Genomic DNA, 20048 nt, shown 5'->3' with positions numbered 1-20048 from the left:
AGGTCCATCCACAGAAATATCTCTTCTCATCAACAACCTGCTACTCGGCTGGAATGGAGAGTGAAGAATACCTCCTATCGTGCCAATATTGCCTACACCTCTCTGAGCGCCTCCACCGAGAATGACTGGTACTTCGACAGTGGCTGTTCTCGTCATATGACTGGGGATCACACTTTTCTGACCAACATAAAACCTTACTCAAACTGCCATGTTACCTTTGGAGATGGAGTCAAAGCCAAAATTGTGGGTAAAGGTCAATTAAACTATCCTGGTATGTCTTGTTTGACTGAGGCTTTGTTGGTAGAAGGACTCACTGCTAATCTCATTAGTATTAGTCAACTTTGTGATCTGAATTTGCATGTCAACTTTACTCGTGATAAGTGTGTGGTGATTAATGAAGATCAGGATGAACTTATGCGAGGAAACAGATCACGTGACAACTGCTACATGTGGAACCCCGCACCAACCAGCAAGTGTCTCTTGACCAAAGCAAATGAAACCAAGCTGTGGCATGAAAAGCTCGGTCATCTAAATCTCAGAAGCATGCAGAAAATTGTCTCTGAGAATGCTATCATCGGTGTCCCAAACCTGAAGATTGTTGAAGGTAAAATTTGTGGTGAGTGCCAGATTGGGAAACAGGTCAAGAAGTCCCACAAGATGGTGCAACATCTTACCACGTCTCGGGTTCTGGAACTTCTCCACATGGACTTGATGGGACCGATGCAGGTCGAGAGTCTTGGAGGGAAGAGATATGTGTTCGTCTGTGTGGATGACTACTCCAGGTACACTTGGGTTGATTTTATTCGTGAAAAGTCTGACACTTTTGCTGTTTTTGAAGCTCTTTGTAAGAAGGTTCAGAGAGAAAAAGGAGAGAGCATAGGCAAAGTGATCAGAATTCGGAGTGATCATGGGAGGGAATTTGAGAACATAAGCTTTGCTAAGTTTTGTACTGAAGAAGGGATAGCACATGAGTTCTCAGCTCCTATCACACCTCAACAAAATGGAATTGTTGAACGAAAAAATCGAACCCTTCAGGAGATGGCTAGAGTAATGATGTTGGCCAAGAATATTCCACCACATTTCTGGGCTGAAGCTTTAAATACTGCCTGCCATATTCACAATCGAGTTACTATTCGTCCAGGTACTTCCAGCACTCATTATGAAATATGGAGGGGGAGAAAGCCAAATGTGAAATACTTCCATGTTTTTGGTTCGGTGTGTTATATTCTTGCTGACAGGGATCCACGGCGTAAATTTGACCCGAAAAGTGATGAAGGTATATTCCTTGGATACTCTAGAAATAGTCGTGCATACCGTGTTTTTAACAAACGCACTAAGACTATAATGGAATCAATAAACGTGGTGATAAATGATGATAATCATGATGCTACTAACAGTCCTAATGATGAGGATGAAGTTTTTCCCAGTAACCCAGATGTCAGGACAGATGTTGCTAACTCCTTGGACGACATCTCCACTGGAAATCCGAATGTCAGGACTGATGCTGATGACAAAGTTAGCGACATTGTTCCAGATGAAGGCTCCCCTCCTGAGACTGAACAAAGAGTCCCCTCTCGAAGAATTCAGAAAAATCATCCTGCTCATGAGGTGATTGGCGAAATCAGTGAAGGAATAAAGACTCGTCCAAAACCTTCTGTTAACTACCGGGAAATGATTGGTAATCTCTGCTTCGTCTCTAAGATTGAACCAAAAAATGTTAACGAGGCTATTGATGATGAATATTGGGTTAATGCTATGCAAGAAGAACTGGTTCAGTTTGAAAGAAACCAAGTCTGGGAGCTGGTCCCCAAGCCTAACAATGTAAATGTCATTGGGACTAAATGGATTTTTAAGAATAAATCTGATGAACATGGTAATATAACTCGCAACAAAGCTAGACTTGTGGCGCAGGGCTATTCACAGGTGGAAGGTGTTGATTTTGATGAAACCTTTGCCCCTGTTGCGAGACTAGAAGCTATCAGACTTTTGCTTGGCATCTCGTGTCACCTGCAATTCAAGCTCTATCAGATGGACGTTAAGAGTGCTTTCCTCAATGGGTACCTGAATGAGGAAGTTTATGTAGCTCAACCAAAAGGGTTTACAGATCCCAGCTCTCCACAACATGTCTACAAACTCAGAAAAGCTCTCTACGGCCTTAAGCAGGCCCCTCGTGCTTGGTATGAAAGACTTACCCAATTTCTTGTGCAGAATGGGTATACTCGAGGTGGCGTTGACAAGACTTTGTTCGTGAAAAAGGAGAATGGCAATCTCATGATAGCTCAGATTTATGTTGATGACATCGTCTTTGGAGGAATGTCGAGCAAGATGGTGGATCTTTTTGTTCGACAAATGCAGTCAGAATTTGAGATGAGTATGGTCGGCGAATTAAACTACTTTCTGGGCTTTCAGATCAAACAGATGAATGATGGTATCTTCCTTTCCCAAAGTAAGTATGCCAAAAACTTGGTGAAAAAGTTTGGCCTGGAGAAATCCTCTCACAAGCGGACCCCGGCCGCTACTCACATCAAACTCACTAAGGATGAGCATGGAGAATCTGTTGATCAAAGTCTCTACAGGAGCATCATTGGCAGTCTTCTTTATCTCACTGCCAGCCGACCAGATATAGCCTACTCTGTAGGTGTTTGTGCGCGCTATCAAGCCAATCCCAAAGCTAGCCATCTGGCTCAAGCTAAGCGAATCATAAGGTACATCTCAGGTACTGCTGATTTCGGTTTACTATATACCTATGATACTTCCTCTACGCTTGTGGGATACTGTGATGCTGACTGGGCAGGTAGCACGATTGATAGAAAGAGTACTTCTGGTGGATGTTTCTATCTTGGAAACAATCTCATCTCCTGGTTCAGCAAGAAGCAAAACTGTGTTTCCTTGTCCACAGCTGAGGCTGAATACATCGCTGCTGGGAGCAGTTGCACTCAGCTTCTCTGGATGAAGCAGATGCTCGCCGAGTATGATGTTGGACAAGATGTCATGACATTATTCTGCGACAACATTAGCGCCATCAACATCTCAAAGAATCCTGTTCAACACAGTAAGACCAAGCATATTGAGATCAGACATCATTTTATTCGAGATCTCGTGGAAGAAAAGAAGATCAAACTCGAATACATTCACACCGAGAAACAGCTTGCAGACATTTTCACCAAGGCTTTGGATGCTAACCGGTTTGAAAATCTCAGATCCTCTCTTGGGTTATGTGTTATTGATCAATAGCAATTATTGTTTATCGAAGGATTTTTTGGTCTTAACTTTTGCGCTAATCCTTCGCTGACCCTTGTTCGTGTTACTCGTGTGTTATTTTTCTCATGGGCCCATGTTTCTGGTTGGCCCATTCGACTGATTTGCCGGGCTATATTGCCAAGTGTTGTCTCTCAGGGCCCAGGAACTTTCAAGGCCCACTTGAAGTTGCGACGTCGTTTTTCTTGCCATGTTCTCACTCATGCAGACGGTTACTCTTCCGAGAAAGAAGGGGAAGTTATTTTCTGTTTGAATTTCGAAATTTCTTATTCTTCTTCAGTGCTCCTAAGATTTGTTTCCCGAATTTGCTGTCTTACCCATTTTGACAGTTACCTTTGTGACAGTTTCCTCATTTCTTTTTCCAAAATGGTGGGTACAAGAAGCGGGATCAGTACCTCTACTCCCTCTGGAAAAGTCAAAGCCACAATGAGGAAGAAAAATGTCGGGACAAGAAAGCCCAGTGCTGAGAGCAACATGCATGGAGTTAGGGTTCGTGGTCTGAAACCCAGCATACGCGCCGATGGTCAGGCCGGAGGTACGATCGCTGGGTCATCAGTACCACCTGAGAATCCATCTCTATCTGCCGCCAGACGCACTATTCTGAAGAAAGCTGCTCTCTCCATCACAGACATCACAGGAGGAGTTAGTTCCAGCAGCTCGTCTGAGGAAGAAAGAAGAAGTGCTGATGATCCTGAAGAAGAAACCCCATCTGGTGTTTCCCCCGTCGAAAGCCCTCACAAGGTTGTAATAGGTAATCCTACTGTCTCTGCCTCCTCTATTGATAAGGTTTCGCTGCCTCAAGAGCCTACTCCGGAAGATGCCATTGGGGGCATGTTAGGCTTAAGTAAAGATGTTTCGCAAGATGTGCCTGCATCTTCTCAGAGGCAAGAAAGAACATCCGACCCTATCCAGGATGTTGGAGAAGATATCCTTGCTTCTCTGAAAAGGAAAATTCAGAAAGATGATGATGTGTGTCTAGCCACTCTTCTCTCAGAGAAGAAAAAGAAGAAAAGAAAGCTGGTGGAAGAAGCTGCTCCCACTACCATCCCGGCTAAAAAGAAGATGAAGAAACCAGTAAAGATGGGTTTGAACAAGAAAAGGCTGAAGGGAAAGTCTGTTGAAAAGACAATTCCAGATGTTCTGAAAGACTTGGAAGAGGAAGAAGATGTTGCCCGTCCTGAAGGGATGTCTCTCATCTCCAGGAAAACTGTCGGAGGCCAAAAGCTTCCCAAGGATGTCCCCGCCGCTCCTCTAGACAATGTCTCCTTCCATGAGGAAGATCGTGTCAGAAAATGGAGGTATGTCTATCACAGATCCATTTTTCCGGAAAAAGAATTGTCTAAAGAGGCTCTGAAGATTGATGTGATCATGGAACTCTTGTCCGACGCTCAACTTGGGAAGACTGTCACTGGGATCGGTCCTTATTATCCCAGACTGGTAAAAGAGTGCATCGTGAATCTGTCCTCTGAGATTGACCATCCCCATCACCCTGAGTTTGGGAAAGTCTATGTTCGTGGCCATTGCTTTGATATATCATCCACTGCCATCAACGAGTTTCTGGGTAGAGGAAAAATTGTCACTGCTGATCGGCTTCCTTCCTTGGATGAGGTTGCCAAAGAGCTCACCAACGATGATAAGAAGACATGGCCCACCAAGGGTTCCCTGCCGTCCTCAGATCTCTCGGCAAAGTATTCTGTTCTGTACAGAATTGGGATTGCTAATTGGGCCCCTTCCTCTCACGGCTCAAGCATCAACTCCGACCTGGCATGCCTCATTTTCCAGATTGGCACTCGGGCGTCCTTTGACTTTGGGGAGTTTGTTTTCAGTCACCTGGCGAAGCATGCTAAGTCCTATGCAGTAAAGCTTCCTATTGGCTTTCCTTCGCTCCTGTCTGGCTTGCTGGTTGCTCAGAAGAAGGATCTGCTCAGGGCTGACGATGTTGCAGGTAAACCTCCCAGTGAACTCTCTTTCAGTCCTAAGTTGTTTGAAGGGAAACATGCCAGGGACCTTGTCATGCCTTCTGTCGCAACATCTGTCCCGGCTGGTGGTACCATCAAAGTGGCTCCCCTGTCAGAAAATGCCAAGAGCGATATCCTCAAGGGCTTGATGGAAGAAGTTGCTGCTCTTAAGGAAGTCATTGCCATCTCCTCTCGTCGAAAGACTGCGTGTGAGCGTCTTATCTCTGTCATGACTCTTCCTTCTACCATGGATGGTGCGTCCTCGTCTCAACCAGGTCCTGCCACTGGGTCTCATATCTCTGAAGCCACTGAAGACTCTGATTCTGAAGATGATGTGTATGAGGATGATCAGGATACTATTGGTTGATTCGGTTCTGGTCTGTAATATTCTCTGTTCTAGACATCTTTTGCTTTTTTCCCCTTGTGCTTCAGACTGATATGTTTCGTTTTGGATCTTTGTAAGACAGCTCTATCGTACTTTTTCTGCTGAATGATATGCTGTTTTCCTAGTTCTCATTCCCTTTTCAGGCTTTTGTTCCTCCCTCTGTGTTGGTCGATCCTTGCCTTTGGTATTTTTTTTGAGGCAATCAGGGGGAGAGGCGTCATGAGGTCATTTATTTTGACTCTCCTTCTGGTTTTGACGCTTGTATGAGAACTGGTCCTGGAAGTGCTTGCCTAAAAAATAGCCAAAGGGGGAGATTGTTGTTACGTTGTTTTGTTGGCTTTATTTTTTAGTGCAAGTGGTATGGAAAGATGTCGGATGTTATGTTTCATCTTCTGGATTGACATCTTTCCTCGTATGTGCAGACAGTATTTCAGGCAAGTTTCCAGTTTCGACAGATTGCTTCGCTGGTGATTTATTGCTGAGTTATTGCCTTGCTGCTGTCTTCTTTTCAAGATATCTGCCTCGCTGGAGCCTTCATTGCAAGATATCCTCCGCTGCTATCTTCTTTGCACGAATATTCTCTTTGATGGAGTCTTTACGTTGAGATATTCGCATGAGGCCGGGTAAGGAAACCCGAGATATCTTCCAGGATTGTCCAGCTGCTATAAAAGCCGTGTGCTCTCCCTTAGCAGCCTTGACACTTTTGATCAAACACTCAGAGCTCTTAGACGTGCAAGATCGGCGGACTGGGAGGCTGTGTGTTTTGGTTCTAAGTGGTGTACTCTCTCAAACACTATTCTACAGATTGAGTGTATGTGAGATTTGGGTTCTTGTGCTTTTCGTGATTGAAGGTTCACGTGCTTCTGAAGACTGAAGGTCAACCGAGCCAGGAGGTTGCTCGAAGGGTGGAATTGAGACGGAGCTCAAATTCAGGGGGAGTCCCTGTCTAGGTGATCACTGGTAGTAATAGTCTCTAGGTTTTATTGATTTGTTGATTGTAATCAGATATAACCTTGTGTGTACTATTGACTACAAGATAGTGAAAATCCTTTCCACTGGCAGCGTGCCCCCAGACGTAGGTGTGTTTCACCGAACTGGGTAACCATATCCTGTGTACTTTATTTCTGTACTTTTGTTGTTTATCCATATCTGTGTTCAAACAAGTTGTCGGACACATTGTCAACACATTGTGTGCGACATCTTGCATTTGCAACTAATCAGAATTTCAAAAAACAAGACAAGATGTACTATAAGAGTGCTGTATCATTTGAGCTATATTTTAATATTTGAATAATACGTTGAGATATTATTTTAATTGAGGGTAGTGATTAAGCTTTTTCAAACATTTTTTTTGTTTTAAAAACAAATAAATTATGGGTGTTAAAGGAAAACATGGAGGTATTGACCTTATTGATTCTCCTCGTTCTAAAATATAGTACAATTCTATAAATTATCCTCGATTAAAATAAAAACTCAGTTTATATCTATTTTATACAAAAATATATAACTATAGTTTCATTGATTGCCTCAACTTTTGTTAATTTTCTTGTGGACCTTCAATAACTCTTGGAAATAACGAATCCGGAAATTTTTTAATTTGACTTTTTTTTAATCCTGAAATTAAAAAAAAAAAAAGGTTAATAGGTGTTTTAATTTGAATGTGTTTTCCTTAAGTTCCTTACTGAAAAGTTTATAAATTTTATAAAACTAAATTAGTTTAAATTTTATCAACTATATAAAGCTCATTTTTAAGTTTATAACTTTTTCATATAAATTATATATATATATATATATATATATATATATATATATATATATTGAATGAAACTACAGGAAGAATATAATTGAATAATACATCGAGAAATTTAAAACTTAAAAATAATTAAATTAACAAAATAAAGTCATGCCTTAAAAGTTTACATTTGAGAAATTAACGAGGTAGTCTAGATTCATGAAGAACAAAAAGAACAAATAAAAGATATAGTTTTCTGTACTGAACTGAACGTTTACAATCCATAGAGCGAGACCCTATATACTCAACCCTCTTACTAACAACTGTAACATAATATATCCATACCATAGATAATAAGAATCTACGGTACTTAAACTGCTATCCAGAGTCTGCCACCTGGCACTATCTTTGCGCGACACGTGGCAAAATCCCTGGGTAACACGTGGCTCTATTTTGGTCAACACTTTTCCGACCTTCTATCTTCTCTACTTGATTTTCTTCTCATATCTTCTCGATTTTCTTCTCCCACTCTCCATCTTGCTCTCTCTCAGCTCAGCGTTGAAGCCACCTCCGAACCGACCCCCACCGTCCTCTGACCGGTAAGTTTATCCCTCCATCTTTCTTACTTTCTCTGTCTTCATCACTCTCTTTCTCTCACTGTTGAGTATGTGTGTGTATGTGTGTGTGTGTATGTTCGTGTATGTGTGTATGTCGATGTGATGTGTCTTCTCTTCTCTTCTATTTCAGTGTGTGCATATTTGTTTAGTGTCATTTTTTCTGTATGATTTAGTGTTAGATTTTAGATTCATCAATGTGTGTTGTGTTTAATTTTTTTTTTAATTCTTTTCAGGCTAACCTGGGCGTTGCCGTCCCTTTGATGCTCTAGCCTCTGCTGTCCGTAAGTTGTTGTGTATATGTGCCATTGGTTTTTATGTGCTGAACTGGGATTATGTATTGAATTATGTATTGTGACACTCTAATTTTTCAGAGGTGCAGGCATTTTGAGATTGGTGGAGACAAGAAAGGGAAGGGAACACATCTTTGTTCCAAGTGCACAAGGTTTTTGTAAGTCTTAAAAAAAATCTCATACAGAAAACTGTTTACTTTTTTAATCTCTCTGAATGTCATATTTGTATATGACCCTGTTAGCTTTTAAGCTTTTTTCGCAGCCATGACTATCTATCTTTTTCTTGGTTCAGCATTTTAAATGGAATTGAAACTGCTATTTTCATAGCTAAAATGCCTTTGATCTTCATAACTTGCTCTGAAAAACATACTAGAGAAGTCTGAGTTATATTTAAAAATAGCTACAATAAGTTACTGTCAATAATAACTGTGCCTATGGGCTAATTATACTTAAAAGTATTGCCTTGCCTATACTGCATAATACTCTGAGTTATATTTTTTCTCACTCCCCCACTGTAATTTTGAGATTCGGAATTTATCCATACCATAGATCTGCAACACATTTATTTATTTTATCTTAAATTTTTGCTCACAGACATAGTATCGAGTACATGGCGGGCTGTTATTTTTTCGTTGTTTCTTGTTGTTGGTTTATTTATATGTGGGTTAGTATTATCGATTTTGAACTTATAGCTTACTGATGCCTTCTTGTTCTTTTTTGCAGATGATCTTGTTGGCCTTGGATTTCATTCAAAACGACTGAAATTCAACGACTCTTTGTGCCGAAATCTGCTAGATGAGGTAAGTTTTCTTTAAAATACTTGATGTTACGTCTTGCCTTTTTCTTTTTTCGCACACTTAACGTCAAAATGCCAATGATATTACAATTTTTTGTCTCAAACGCTCAGCAATTGGTCTGGTCGAGTAAGGAAAAGCATATATGATATACAATTTAACCAAATATTTAGAACTAACATATACCTTAGTGGACGAAATATTCTGTAATAACTGCTAGCTATCTTCCTCACATAGAAGTTCCAAATTCGATATCTGACATGAAAATCACAACAGATGTATTGATTAGTATATTAATACAAGCATTATAACTGGATTACAGAAATAGTTCACAAACAAATACTTTTGACCTTGCTGGCGAAGCTGCATTGATTTCTTCAATCAAGACCTTAGCCTCCTCAGCAAATTCTTGGGCAAGGAAAAATTGCTTGTTGAGAATCTTAACTGGCATATCAAAATCTACAACAAAAGAAACCTTAACCACTCGCAAATAAATAACACTCAGCAGTTCATTGATAATTACAAAGTCAACTCTGTCTATGCCAGCACGTTTTTTTATGTCACCACATTTTCATTTTCTTGTTCAGCCCATCTACGAGCTTCATCCAAACTTTTAGCCATATTCCCCACCTACATCCAGAAGTAACAAAGAAATTAGTATAGAAGTTTGCCACTGATACTATTTGAAGAGTAAAGAGTATTATAGAACTCACATAAACTGTTGCGTTTCCTTCAATTCTTGTATATAAATATTTCTCGAACAGGGGCTCTGAAAAATCTTACCAAAGCTCATAAGCCATTGTTCTGCATGTATCAAGCACATGGCGGGCTGTTATCTTTGCGTTGTTTCTTGTTGTTGGTTTATATGTGGGTGGGTATTATCGATTTTGAACTTATTGCTTACTGATGCCTTCTTCTTCTTTTTCGCAGATAATCTTGTTGGCCTTGGATTTCATTCAAAACCACTGAAATTCAACGACTCTTTGCGCCGAAATCTGCTAGATGAGGTATCTTATCTTTAAAATACTTGATATTACGTCTTGCCTTTTTCTTTTTTCGCACACTTTACGCTAAATATAGAAGAACTCAGGCTGTCGGAAGATGCACGGAAAAAGAAAAGAAAGAGTCGATCGAAAGATCATTCAATTATTAATGACTGTGCTATTCCACTTGTTACTACGTCTATTACATCTAACATCAATACTACATGTCCTACTACTGAAATACTTGGTTGTCGTGACTTACCTTATTCAGCCGACTGGGTTTCGCAAAAAACTGAAAAGGGTCGTCGTGCCGCTGTCGCACGGAATGAGCGGGCGTTTTTATTAAATGAAAAAAGAAATAAGAAACGTCAGCTTGACTTGCCTCATTCGTCTGACTCAGGTATGGTTACCTAATAAATCATCATTTTATTGATCCTTTTTAAAAAATACCTTCTGGTAATTATATCTTGTGTATTGTCTTGATTATATCTGTTTTTTTTTTCATTATCAGCCGTAATTCCACAAAATTCCAATTACGAAGAACTTGCTCGTGCGGCTAGCGCGCGGAAGAAGAGGACCTTGTTGTTAAATGAAAAAAAAAAAACGTCAACTTCTATTGTGCACCGCTGCTGACTCCGGTATGATTACCTAATAAATCTTGAATTTTTATCCTTTTTTAATATCTTGTTATTATTATCTTCTGTGTATACATACAGTTAATTTTTTTCAAAACTTCGGCTTCTATAGTTCTCTTAGAAACTGAGTACTCTTTTCTGCAACTAAACTTCTTTGTTTTTGCTACTTTTTCTTATATTTTTTGCAGATACAGTTCATGATATCAGCAATTGCACAGTCTCGCATTCTGGCAAGGTTGCTGACTCGGGTATGGTTACCTAATAAATCATCATTTTGTTGATCCTTTTTTAAAAAATATCTTCTTGTTATTATATCTTGTGTATTGTCTTGATTATATTAATCTACTTTTTTTATCAGATGTGATTCCACAAAATTCCGATTCCGAAAAACTTGCTTGTGCGGCTAACGCGCGGAAGAAGAGGACCTTGTTAAATGGAAAAAGAAATAAAAAACGTCAACTTCTTTTGTGCACGGCTGCTGACTCCGGTATGATTACGTAATAAATCTTGAAATTTTATCCTTTTTATAATATCTTGTTATTATTATCTCCTGTGTATTGTCTTGGTTAATTTTTTTTTTATTATTATTAGAATTATAGAGACTAAAGTATAAGCAATTCCTTTCTTAATCTAGAAACGTGCTTTTAATATTTGTTATGAATAAAAATCTGGTTTTGTCACTGGCATTTAAACTATTTAATATGAAGTCATGTGATTCTAATCATATAACTCATCGAATTATTAAATCAAGCTTCGTTGTGGTTTTAAAAGTTAATATCTTGTTATTATTATCTCCTGTGTATTGTCTTGCTTTATTTTTTTTATTATCAGAATTAATGTAACAATCATTTATACTTTTGACCTCTATATATACACGTATTTGTAATTTCAACTTATATTGCATACGTAATGTATTTAAAGTCTACAACTTAGCCTCACTAACTTTCTTATGTGCCTCGCCTAACATCTTTCCTTTTAAGTAGTTTGCTCATCTTCTTCCCAAATTACCCAACCGAAAAAAAACAAAAGGAGAAGGACAGGTGGCTCTGAATTGAATATGATTCCTGTGAGTTCTAGCAACCTTGAGCAGCCAACTGTTTGTGCGTTTTGTGGAGCGTTATTACTTCAGTTTGAAAGTAAGGGCTTTTGTTGCTCCAATGGAACTGTTACTTTGAAACTTAACGATGTACCTAATCAATTGTATGACTTATTCATATCTCCAACCGAGGAAGCACCCCAGTTCAAAAGATTCGCTCGAGTTTATAATAGTAGCTTCGCTTTCACTTCACTTGGGGTTAACTACGATAAAAAGTTGTGTGCAAAGAATAAAGGCATATATACTTTTCGAGTCCAAGGGCAAGTTCATCATACTATTAAGCAACTTATGCCAAAGAACGAACCTCCATCCTTTCTGCAACTGTACTTCTATGACACAGAGCATGAATTGGAAAATCGGTTACAGTTCTCCGATTGCTTGACCGTGGAGTTTCTTGCCAAGATACGTGATGTGCTGCAAATTAATCCATATTGTCAATTTTTTCGCAGTCATAAAGATGCTCCAGACTTAGCGGATCTGAAAATCTCCATACGCTGTGATCCTGGGCTTGATCAAAGAGTTTACAATGCCCCTTCTGCATCTCAAGTTGCTGCCTTATGGGTTGACGAAGACTCGACTAACAGTGAGAGACTTCATGATATTCTTGTTTCAGCTCGCACCGGGGAAAATTATAGAATCAACTATTTTTTTGGGTGTTATGATCCTCTTCAATATCCTTTATTGTTCCCTCATGGAGATGCCGGTTGGCATAAGGGCATCAGTAGAGCTGAAAGAAGTGGAAATCGCAGAAACATTACTCATTCGTCTCTTCCTCATATGAACGAAATGGGTTCGATAGACGAGCTAATAGCAAACGAAACAGCAGGTATGATTGTTATGTGCATATTTAATATTCCAAACTTTTATGAACTTACTTTACAATATCTTTATTTGTTAACGTTATAATATTTTTATACACTGTTTTTTCTTTCAGCTCTAGCGAGTAATACAAGAGCTTCGGTTTCTTGTCGGGAGTACTACTGCTACAAGTTGCAAGTAAGGCCTTCGCAAAAGTCTTTGTTGCTGCATTCTGGTCGTTTGTTGCAGCAATACGTGGTTGACATGTACGTCAAAGTTGAGACGCAGAGGCTAGATTACTTTCGGCATAAACAAAGCGAAATCCGAGCAGATCTTTACCGCGGTATCGTAGATAGCTTGGGGATGGGTCGATCCAAGGGTCAAGATACTGGTAAAAGGGTTATTTTACCTGCTACGTTTACAGGTGGCCCGCGAGATATGCGCAGACGGTATATGGATGCTATGACATTAGTTCAAAGATTTGGAAAACCAGATGTGTTTTTGACAATGACATGTAATCCGAATTGGCCAGAGATCAAAGAGCAATTGGGAAGTACTGATTTAGCTCAAGATAGACCAGATTTATTATCTCGTGTCTTTAGAGCTAAAGTTGAGGAGTTGAAAGTTGATTTGATTAAGAGACGCATTTTTGGACCCGTCGCTGCGTATGTATACGTGATTGAGTTTCAGAAGAGAGGTCTTCCACATGCTCATTTCTTACTGATTCTCCAACAAAATTCAAAGCTTTCAAGTCCCGAAGACTACGATAATATTGTTTCTGCAGAAATCCCGAACCAAGAACAGCATCCTCATTTATACTCTCTTGTTGCAAAACACATGATGCATGGTCCTTGTGGCAATTTGAATCCAGGAAACGTCTGCATGAAACGTGATGGAAAATGCAAAAGTGGCTATCCAAAGTCATTTTGTTCTCATACGCAGAAGACTAAGGATGCTTATCCGATCTACCGCCGCCGAGATGATAGTCGGAAGCTTCGAATTCGTGGCCATTACTTAAACAATAGGTGGGTTGTTCCTTATAATCCTTATCTATTAGGAAAGTTTGATTGCCACATGAACGTAGAAGTTTGTTGTACCATCAAGGCTGTTAAATATCTCTACAAGTATGTGTACAAAGGCCATGATCGAGTGTGCTTCGCTGTTGGCCAAAATTTTGAACCTGACAGATTGAATGAAATAGATGTCTTCCAAACAGCTAGATGGGTTTCTCCGCCCGAAGCAACATGGAGGCTCTTTGGTTTTACTGTAAGTGAAATGCATCCTCCTATTTGCTCATTACAGCTCCACCTCCCAGAAGGCCAATATGTAACGTTTGACGACGACACTGATCTTCGCTCGCTGGTTGATGATGAAATGACTAAAAGGACAATGCTCACTGAATTTTTTCAAATGAATCAAAATGATAGAAAGGCAAAAACTTTGTTATATAGAGAATTTCCCGAGCACTTTGTTTGGAATAAGCGGGAAAAAATGTGGACTGAAAGGAAAAAAAAACGGCCATCGGAAGAGTAGTTATGGCAAGCATTACTGAGGGAGAACGGTACTATATGCGTTTGCTACTGAATCACGTTACAGGACCAACGTCATTTGACAATCTAAAAACTGTAAATGGAGTTCAAACTACTACGTTTCGAGAAGCTGCTTTGTTGCATGGACTTCTTGATGGGGATGATAGTTATGAAGTATGTTTAAGGGAAGCTTCTCTATACCAAATGCCATGTGCTCTCCGCAGATTGTTTGCAACAATTCTTGTGTTCTGCAGTCCTCGTGACCCGCGGCTATTGTAGGTACTTTTCAAAGAATCGATGTGCGAAGACTATGCCAATGTTCATTCAGACCATCACGCAACAGAAGTTCGTGCGTTACAGAACATCAACTCTGTTCTTGAACCAATGGGAAAAAATGTGAACGATTATTTTCTCGTCGATTTTCAGGTTGATTCTGAATTTATTGACAATCCATCAAAGCTTATTTCAGAGGAAATGGAAATATGCATTTCGGAGGATGATATACATGCTATGGATAAATTGAATAGAGAGCAAAATTATGCATTTGATTATGCACAAAGTTTCTACGGAGGAGTCAGCTTTGTTTTTCATTGATGGTCCTGGTGGGACAGGAAAAACCTTCTTATACCGTGCATTGCTCACTGCTGGCAGGTCTAGGAACAAGATTGCCCTTGCAACTGCATCATCTGGGGTTGCAGCAGGTATATTGCCAGGTGGACGAACTGCTCATTCTAGATTTCGGATCCCGTTGCAAGTAGATGCCACCTCTAATTGCGGTGTGACGAAACAATCGCCTCTTGCTGAGCTGTTCAAATTATCGAAGTTAATAATATGGGACGAAGCTCCGATGATGCACCGGCAAGCAATTGAAGTTGTTGATCGAATGTTGCGAGACGTGTGTGACTCTCCTTTACCTTTTGGTGGAAAAGTAGTTGTTCTAGGGGGTGATTTCCGCCAAGTGTTGCCGGTTGTGACAAAAGGTACTAAAAAAGATATTATAAATGCTAGCCTCGTTCATTCGCATTTGTGGAAATCATTTATCAAGGTCAAGCTGGTTCAGAATATGAGAGCAAGGTTAGATTCTTCTTTTTCAAGTTTCTTGCTCAGAGTTGGAGATGGCCAGGAACCATGTGACGATTCTGGGGAAATTAGTTTGCAAAACAATATGGTCATGCCATTTGTAGACGATGTTACATCTTTAAGCGAATTAATTGATGTAGTTTTTCCGAAGGATAAGTTATATTCTGATCAGCTGCATTTCATAATTAATCGAGTCATTCTAACACCTAAAAATGAATTCGTGGATCGAATAAACAACTTGCTGATGGATCGCTTCCCTGGAGATGTCGTCAAGTATTATAGCTTTGATGAACCCAATGATGCTGTGGACCAAAATTTTACTGAGGATTTCCTCAACACTTTGGTGCCTAACGGAATGCCTCCTCATGAATTGATCTTGAAAGAAAATTGTCCTGTTATGCTTTTACGGAATATCAACTCATCGGAAGGCTTGTGCAACGGAACAAGGTTAATTTGGAAACATTTCGAAAGAAATGTTATTCGTGCAGAAGTGGTTGGTGGTGATTATTCCGGGAAGATAGTTTTCCTGCCGAGGATTCCTTTTATCCCACTTGACACCAGCTCTTCTCCATTTCCTTTCAAGCGTAGACAATTTCCGATACGACCATGTTTTGCCATGACAATTAACAAAGCTCAAGGACAAACTTTGGACTATTTTGGATTGTATTTACCAGAGCCTGTGTTCTCTCACGGACAATTATATGTTGCTTTGTCGAGGGCTAGAACAGCTGATTCTATCAAAGTGCTTATAAAGCCAAATAACGATGAAAGTACTTCTCTTTATTGCACAAAGAACGTTGTTTATCGTGAAGTCTTAACTTCGGCGAATGCGGGTTCTGATTGCATACCTACACCTTCAGATACCCAAGTTGGGACTGATGTGAGTTTTGCTTACATCTTGTTTTTCTTCATTTTTTTTAACAAACACACAAGTTGGAAAACTAATATGTCAAGTACTTCACATATGCCTCTTTCTTTTTCTCTTGGGCAGGAAGTTTAGAATACGATGTATGGCTCAAAGAAGAGGGAGAGACGCGAGATTGAGTGAGTTTTAGGGTTATGTAACTCGGACACAGAAGAGTCACCACCAGCATCAACAACCCATTATCTACCGTCAAATTCAGGCACGTTTTCTGAATTTTATTTGTTTCTTATTAGTATTATTTTTGTTTTGATGATCAAAGTTTTTTTAAAAAAAAAAAAAGCAAAAGGATGTTGCTCGATTATGTCTTCTTTTCTTATTATCAGCCGTAATTTCAAACAATTCCAATTACCCACAACTTGCTTGTACGGCTAGCACGCGGAAGAAGAGGATGTTGTTTTTAAATGAAAAAAGAAATAAAAAATGTCCACTTCTATTGTGCATGGCTGCTGACTCCGTTATGCTTACGTAGTAAATTTTTTAAAATTTTTATCCTTTTTTTAAATATCTTGTTATTATTCTCATCGGCCGAACCGCTTCCGGTCCGACATCGGCCGCGCTTTTGCCGCGCCTTCGTGGTTAGTGCTATCCACTCTAATCTCCTTTAACGTTCGTCTTTGACAGCGATTTCGTTGCATTCGCGGCCTAAAAGCCCTCTCCTAGGTGAGTTTTTTTTTTTTTTTTTAAGTTATTGATGAGTATAGATTATCAGAGAAAGAACCTGGTTCTTAATCGACGGCAAATAATGTTTTCATTACAATTTCCTCGTAGGACTCCGACGAACGAAGCACTGACGCAACTCCCAGTCTGGTGCATCTTTTCTTTTCAACTATATATTTTTTTTCTTTCAAATAGTTGCTGTTAATTTATAAACCAGGGACACATGCAGAGAGCATATATATTAGGGACACAGCTAATATGGACTTTTTTTATGCAAATAATAATTATAATAATTAAACAACAATAAAGAAAATAAAACTCATGCTTGTTTAAGACAACGGTACCAAGATTTGAAAGTCGCATTAGCTGAGGATGTTGTATTGATATGCCTTCGACCAGGTTTACAAGATTTTTCAATACGTCAAGTCATATCAGAGAGAAAATCAACTCAATCCCATGCCCATAATGTTGTGTGGGTGAGTTTCTAATATTCCATTAATTTTCAACTATTATCTGATTCAACATGTTATGTACTTTGACTGCTGTAAACTGGGGTCATTTGAACTGGGGGGAAATTAAACTAGGTAGAATTGTACCTTGGCAGAGATCATGGTCTAAGTGACGGGATAATAGTGGTCTCTGCCCCCAACAGAAGTGAATGGTGTGTCGTTTGATTTATATTTTCATGTTCTTTCTTCTGCAGTGATTGGAACGGAAGCAAGCATGGCCATGTATACAAGTTCCTTCGGTCACAGGGGTTCGAATCAACATACGATACTGCACATAAATATAGTGACAGCGATTTAGATGCCCAAAAGGTTGGTGTCTGTTGTTCCTGTGTAAATTCTTGAAGTGGCTGTTGAAATGCCAACATATTCTTTTCTTCTCATACACCGAATCCCTGATTTTATGTGGCGCAGTGGGTTAGCCACCGAAACCACAGGGGAAATATATGTGGTGTTGACTTCATATGGCTTTGCAATCCGAACAAATCACATAAATATCTAAAGGTAGTTTCATCTACTCTCCGTCATTTGCTCTGAATAATGTATGTATGTATGTATGTATCTAAAAATAGCTTTGAGAAATTTGCAATGTTTATATGTATTTTTTTTTATTTCAGGAGCTGTTAGTGTTCAAACGAAACCTACGACATGCTTCGTCATTGAGCCTGAATTAGACATCGCAAAGCAGCTTCGCGGATGTTCTGTTTCTCTTATCAATCTAAATTTTCAGCCATGTCAAAATCAACTTGTTTGCTGTATTTTGAACAACATTTTGAACTTCAAAATGACAAATATATATTTATATGTTCAAGGTATTTAAAGTCTCTGTTATGGCGTCATTTTTCGTATGAGAAAAATGACAATCCAAATGCAAAAACGACAATCAAACGTCATTTTTGTAGATGAACGTCATTTACAAATATATATTAATTGGTAAATGCATACTTTTCCCAAAATTTTCATCAACGGTTTGAATTTCTTCGAACTTGCTCGTTTTCATTTTACGATCATTCGCGCGTAGCGCGTAGCTATTACTAGTAGTTAACAAAGTGTCTAATAATCATATGATTAACTAACAAAGCAGTTCACATAGACAAAGCAATCCACGTCAGCTTAAAGTCTTCAATGGCCCTCTTCAAACTTATAGTAGATTTGCAAACTGCTCCACGAACAAAATATGATTGACTTGTTGGAGATTGGAGATGGCAATGAAAATTTAGGAATTCAGATAAAAGATAGAGTCTGAATAATGAATTGCATTGAAGAGAAATATAGTAGTAATCTTAATACAATAAAAATTAAAATAAAATAAAAGGAAAATAATCCTAAATAAATATAATAATAATAATAATAATAATGACTAATATGTATATGCTATTATCCCCCTCAAACTAAGAAGCGATGTTACAACAATAAGCATTGAGAATTTGTCAGCTAAGAAGCGGAAGCACAAAGTGGAGTGAGCCTTCGTGAATAAATCGGCAATCTGAAGAGAAGAGAGAATATAGAGCAATGTGATTGTATCAAGTTGTAAATGATAACGGGTGTAATGGAAAACAATCTCAATATGTTTGGTTCACTCATGAAAGACCGAGTTACGAGCAATCTGGATGGCACTCACAGTATAGGACACCCAGATAAAAAAGTAACCAGCGTAACCAAACAATCTCACATTTAGTCGGGCCATAGCGCGATACTCAGCTTCAGTGGAAGAGTGAGAAATAACATCCTGTTTCTTGCTCTTCCAAGAGTTGAGTGAATCTTCAAAGGAAAACGCAGAATCCATTGGTGGACTTGCGATCCGTAGGATCACCAGCCCAATCGGCATCATAGTAGGCACGCAACTCTAATAAGTGATCACAAATTGATATATGATTGACCCGAACCTTTCTTTAAAAACCTTGTCAAGAACAAAATACAAATCATATTCTTAGTTCGAGCAGGAAGAAATGGATTTGTGACTGTACTAAGATTGCCATGCCACTAATCATAAACGGGTGTTTAGTTCAAACCAATTTATGCAATAAGAGAGATAAACCAAGTGACTTTAGAGACCATATTTCCAAACCATGAAACTCAGTCTCTTTTGAAGAACAAGAAATAAGGTATAGTTTCATTGAACTCATGACAGCAAATTAGAGCCGATAAAGACAATATATCCTGATGTGAACACCATGTCATCGGGTATGATCCCTAATCAACATCACTTGAGCTTGTGATGCTGAAGTTGAGCATAAGAACTTGGTCACCACCATGACTAGAAAGTTTGGTGCAAGATATAGCAAAACTATATCTTAGCCTTTGCAAGTAACTCCTTGATATAATTCTTCTGACTTAGCACCATACCATATCACTCAGTGGGAAAAACTGTTTAACCTTTGAATTTTTTAGATTGAAAGCCTTGCTTAAACTGCTGATCACACTTTAAATTACTTTTGCTTGATTTGCACAAGTGATGCCAAGATGTCATAAACATAAACTACGACAAGAACTTGAGAGTAAGTAGAGCTTATGAGAAAGAGAGAAGGATCAATGCTATATGATGAGAAGTTCAAGTGAGATAGTGTTGCAAGTACCTTGCCAAACCAAGCCTAGTAACTTGTCCAACCATCACGTACCCACGGTGATGAGTCCTCGGGACCTTTGACCCATCTGACAATTCCTCTCAGTAAGGATTCGTAGACATCTTTCCGATCTACCAACCCTCTCGTGAGCCGAAGCACTCCAACGTGCCTAAGACCTCCCAACCTCCAAATACTTCTCATATGGCCTAATGGTCCTCAAACCTCAAAGGCTCCTTATAAA

At 39.1% G+C, this 20048-nt stretch overlaps 1 long non-coding RNA gene across 1 annotated transcript; it reads left to right on the top strand.

Annotated features, from left to right (window-relative positions):
• Positions 1-10524: 10524 nt before the first annotated feature.
• LOC149388690 (uncharacterized) lies at positions 10525-16280 on the top strand. Its single transcript, XR_016300602.1, has 4 exons — positions 10525-10655; positions 10841-10900; positions 11011-11139; positions 16147-16280. It is a non-coding gene; the product is annotated as an uncharacterized LOC149388690 (long non-coding RNA).
• The last annotated feature ends 3768 nt before the right edge of the window (positions 16281-20048 follow it).

Source organism: Urtica dioica, chromosome 8 (genome assembly GCF_054948205.1).
Source record: "Urtica dioica subsp. dioica isolate 48M chromosome 8, U.dioica_male_clone48M_v1_H2, whole genome shotgun sequence".
In the NCBI taxonomy this organism is placed as follows: domain Eukaryota; kingdom Viridiplantae; phylum Streptophyta; class Magnoliopsida; order Rosales; family Urticaceae; genus Urtica; species Urtica dioica.
This window is presented reverse-complemented; position numbering and strand designations above follow the sequence as displayed.